This window comes from Arachis ipaensis, chromosome B05 (genome assembly GCF_000816755.2).
Source record: "Arachis ipaensis cultivar K30076 chromosome B05, Araip1.1, whole genome shotgun sequence".
Classification (NCBI taxonomy): Eukaryota; Viridiplantae; Streptophyta; class Magnoliopsida; order Fabales; family Fabaceae; genus Arachis; species Arachis ipaensis.
Genome location: NC_029789.2, coordinates 112,379,657 through 112,384,834, shown reverse-complemented (window position 1 = coordinate 112,384,834; position 5,178 = coordinate 112,379,657). Strand labels below are relative to the sequence as shown.

Genomic DNA, 5,178 nt, shown 5'->3' with positions numbered 1-5,178 from the left:
CTTCAAAACTTCAAAAATCTTATTAAAGTTGAGAGCATTATATATAATTTCGGACCAACTAGGTGGGGGGAATTTTTGTTGCATATTGTAATTAGTTATTATCAAGCTGTGGTGCAGGTTCACTGCACAATTCAAAGATGAAATCAAAATACCAAAAGGATCTGTGATTAACCTCTCAAGAGAGAAGGGCTATGCTCTCCGCACATCAAGTAAGATATCTTTATCCCTGTCCATGTCTCTATTATCTCCATCTTCTTAACTTATAGAATTATAATGTAGTGCATACTTATTTCTCTTATGCTTGATGAACTATGTGGATGATGAGAATTCAGGTCTTTTGAACATTAATTCGGAAGATTCAGTTGAGAACTCATGCATCTGTTATTTCTGATTGCTTCTTTCTTTAATTAGTGCTTAGTCTAACTTACGGAGTTCCCTATAATAATACATCATATTTTATATTTTGAGGTTGACAATTTGATCATGTAGAACCTCTCCATCAAACCTATAAAGCATATTTCTTATTATCAACAGAAAATGGCAAGTATAAATATAACAGATAATGGTTGAGGTTTGTCTTTGTTTAGAGGTTTCTTTTAAGAACTTTTAAGAACTTTTAATAAATCATCATATGATTTGTATTTTAGTTATACATTTGAGGCTTTGACATTATCTTTATTTGTTGTAGTTGATGGACAGGAAGTGGGAAGCATCCAGAGTAAACTCCTGTGTAAGTCAATCTTAGATTTATATTTGGAAGAGCACCTAGAAATCAAAATTCTGTTCCTGATTTGCGAGAATAGATTTATAATCTCAATGAAGAGCTTTTTCAGCGTGTTACTCAATGTCTTATGTTAGCTATTATGAAAAGGTTAGATCGTCAAGTAGTTCTAGTGCAATTCCACTACCACCGCCACCCTCAATGTCTTCGGATGAGGACTATGATGATGATGAGGATGAAGATGACACTGAAGACTATAGTTGATAGTTTTAGTATGGTTGAACAATATACTAGGAATTATAGTTGATGATCAATACACCTTGTTTATGTTTTGAATTATATTGACTTGCTTGTTTATAGTACTTTTCTTTTAGTTTGATAATACAATGAATTTTTTTAGATAAAAATTTGTATTAAATTTATATTTATTTTATATGAAAACAAGTTTATTTTGTAATTGGAAAAAAATTTATTTTACCTTACTGACAAATTTACAGACAAATTTTCTGTCTGTAATCAGAGTGTGACATGATTTTCCAAGGTTCAAATTACAGACAGAAAATCTGTCAGAAAATCTGTCTGTAATTACAGATGGAAAATCCGTCAAAAAATCCGTCTATAATTACTGACGAAAAATCTGTTGGAAAGCTCGTTGACTTTGGGAAATGGATGGAGAATTTACAGAGGGAAAATCCGTCGGTAACTGGTAAAAATCCGTCGGTAATTTTCCGACGGAAAAAAATCCGTCGGTAAATAATTTCTGACGAGGCTTTTACAGAGGGACAAAATCCATCGGTAATTTCGTCGGTAACTAAGAATCTGTCTATAATAAAGACTAAATCTGTCTGTATTAAACCATTTTCTACTTGTGTCAATAACCGTTTGCTTTAACAAATGATGAAAAAGCTTAATTTTAAAATTTTAATTCCTCAACTAGAAGGTGGAGAAAGAAATATAGGAGAGGATGAAGATAGTGAATGTACGTCTGAAGAGTGATATGTCATTGTAATTGTGCTATTAGTTAGTTAATAACTTTAAATGATGTAATTAGTAATTTGAGAGTATTGTTTACTTATTATTGTTGTTGCCTATGATATTGAATTGATGAGTTATTTTGGTTATTGTTAAAGTGTGTTATGTTATTTGAGATATCTCTATTATGGGTTGGCTTTTATGTGTTAAGGTATAGGTTTTGTGTTGATGCTTTTTCAATATTTGATGGCCTAGATGTAAAAATTTAGTAAAAAATTGATAATTAAAAAATTAGGATCAGCCACAGAAGTTTGGTCACTAAAATGCTTGGTTGCTAAAATACAGGTTCCCACTTAGCGACCGAATTAGAGACTAAAACGTTGGTCACAAATTAGCAACTAATTTAGCGGCTGAAATATCGATCGCAAATTAGAGACCGAAATACTAGTCGCAAATTAGTGACCAATTTAGTGACTGAAAAGTAGGTCGCCATTTAGCGACCAATTTAGCGACAGAAATTCTGGTCACCATTTAGCGACCGATTTTGTTAGCGACCAATTTAGTGAGTGATACCCTTTGGTGAGGGTTTGGTGGCCTTGTTCACAAATTGGTCGCTAACATTTAGCGACCGAAGTTGGTCGCTATTTTCTTATTAGCGACCAAGGTTTTAGCGACCACCCAAAAATCGGTCACTATTACGGTAATTTCTTGTAGTGCTCGTAATTGTCTTAAATTGGCGAAATGATCTTACAGTGAATTTGGTTGGTGGGTGTGTTTACCTAAAACACAAACACCATAATACACGTTCATTGTTTATTTAATGAGACACATAATTTTGATAGATACAAAAAGACAAGAAGGTACTGAGGGTTAGAATACTAATATGAAGATATCGTCATATAAACACTAGTTTTAATATTTATTTTTAATTATACTCTCATTTTAAATTTATACACCTAAAACTATTCTTCATATTCTTCCCCTTTCTCATTCTCCTTCGACTACAAAAAGTTATGGTTAAAACGGCAATTTTTGAGATATTATGGCAGTTTAAACTACCATAATCTAGAGCATCATTCTGTTTATTGCGGCGATTTTCATAAAATTGCCACAATTACCAAAGTTAATATGACAGTTTTGTCACGTTTAATATGGCGGTTTGAAACACCATTTTAACCAGATAAAACGACAATTTTTTGATGGGTTAAAATGGCAGTCTAAAACCACCTTTTTCCGAAATATAATGGCATTTTTCTTTATTTAAAATGGAGGTTTTAACTGCTGTTTTTACCTTAAAAAATGGCAATTTATATTATGCCTTTGAAATGGCGATTTTTAACCGCCGCTTTTGTAAGAAAATAATGGCATTCTCTTTATTTAAAAATGGCGGTTTATACCTGATTAAAATTGTCATTTTCACTTGATTATAATGGCAATTTTTTGCTCTTTTAAAAGTCGTTTTGACAGTATTAAATAATTTTTTGGTTTGAAATGGCATTTTTGGAATTTAAAACTTTAAAATTTCGTAATAACCAAAAATTTCATAAACCAACATCATAATATATTATTTTTAATGCATACATAATCATTGAAAATCAAAAGTCATAACTAGTAAATAAAGCGTCAAACATTGCATGGTTTTTCAATTATACATAATTACATATCTTCTAAACATATGGTTCTTAATACATAATATTTATCATACGAGATCATGGTTCTTTGTTGTTCGCTTCAGAAGACTTACTTTTCAATTTTTTTGGTGATAAAATTTCATTCTCTTGATCTAATCCCTACAACAAAAGAATAATTTGTGAGCATAATAAAAAGTATAAATTGTACTTATTCATGCTAAATATTTTTTTAACCATTATTAATATCACTTAACACTACCAGAAACACGGGAGTTACCAATGGGTAGGTACCCACAAATGATAAACAATGGCAAAGCTCAATGACCGTGGTAACCAATTGCAACGTATTGTATCTCTGTGGCCAAATTTTGCGGAGTTTTTCAATGTTTTTGTTTGTCCGTGACCAACTTGAGATAGGTTTTCTCATTTGCTATAGACCCAATGATCACCATGACAAAACGGAATAATGTCCACTTCCAATTCCACATTTAATTTGGTGTTTTCCTCTAACCCTTTCAAAATATTTTTATGGAGTTCATATTTTTCTCAAATTTAAACCTTAACCTCAAATAAATATCAGGGTGCAGGTTTTTTTTTTTTCAGTTTTCCAATAGTTGGTTTCTTCTTCCTCTTTCCCAGTGCCTGAAAATTAATAAGGTATGTTAATTATCTAATTTTAGATGCAGTTTATGATTTACAATTTTCATACTTTCTACTAAAGTTGTTAATTTTTCGCTTCTTGATTAAATAATAATTTCGTAGTGTGGTTATGTTGTTCATTAGCGGTATAAAAATTAGATGCGGATTATGATTTTCAATTTTACTCTTTCTTTCATTTTTACCATGCACATTTTTCCTGTCGATATTCTTTTTCTGACCAAATACAATTTATTCTTTCCTATTTATTTATGGTGATTATGTTTGTATTTCTTACCCTTTTATTCTTTACTATTTATTTATGGTGGAGTTAAATTTTAATTCTGTTAGAGATGCATACTTGAGAGTACAGCTACAAGAGAATTCAATGCTACAGTAATAATGATCCATGTTATATATGTTAAAATTATAAGAAGAGTACAAAAGAGTACAAAAAGAAACTAATTTTATAAACTACTTATCTACTAAAAATCACTTTTTATGTCAGTTATATTTTTTTAATATATATGATGGATCATTATTGTAGCATTAAATTCTCTTTCAATAGTTTGGTGATAATTGTTGTGACTCTTGTGTCTGTATTCTTGAGTATGCACCTTAAACAGAATCAAAATTGAACTCCACCATAAATAAATAATAAAGAATAAAAGGGTAAGAAATACAAATAACAAAGAACTTGCAAAATTTATTTTATTCTGATGACTCACTGATAAAAAATAAATACATGTATATAATTAACTTACAGATGGAATATAAATTGATTTGAAATTAAATTTTACTCTAAATTAAAAATTATAGCTACTTTACTAAACAAAATTTAAATTAACATCTATAATAAGATAAACGAAATTTTTAGCACCAAACTTAAAAGCAATTTTTATTTATTATTCTAAAGTGAAGTTTCTTTTTCCTAAAATAACCTCAGTTATATATAACTTAGAAAAAAGTACTTTTTTTTGTTTCTAAGACTCAATTCCAAAATCTATCGATTAAAATGTGAAATAAAGATTTAAAAGCACAACTTAATTCAAATAACTGAAAAGTAAATTTAGATGTGATTTTTTAAATATTTATCTTTTAGGTACTAATTCTCTAGAATTTATCTTTTAGGTACCAATGCTATAATCTTATCTTTTTTAATTTGTTAGTAAAAATTAGATAAAATTTAATTTTTAAAATATGTAATTATCTTATATT

The 5,178-nt window shown here is 29.4% G+C and overlaps 1 long non-coding RNA gene across 1 annotated transcript in view; it reads left to right on the top strand.

Annotated features, from left to right (window-relative positions):
- Nucleotides 1–763, top strand: part of LOC107641991 — a 978-nt gene extending 215 nt beyond the window's left edge. The window contains exons 2-3 of the long non-coding RNA XR_001620565.2: nucleotides 118–209; nucleotides 689–763. This is a non-coding gene — a long non-coding RNA (uncharacterized LOC107641991). The remainder of the gene's footprint in view (nucleotides 1–117; nucleotides 210–688) is intronic.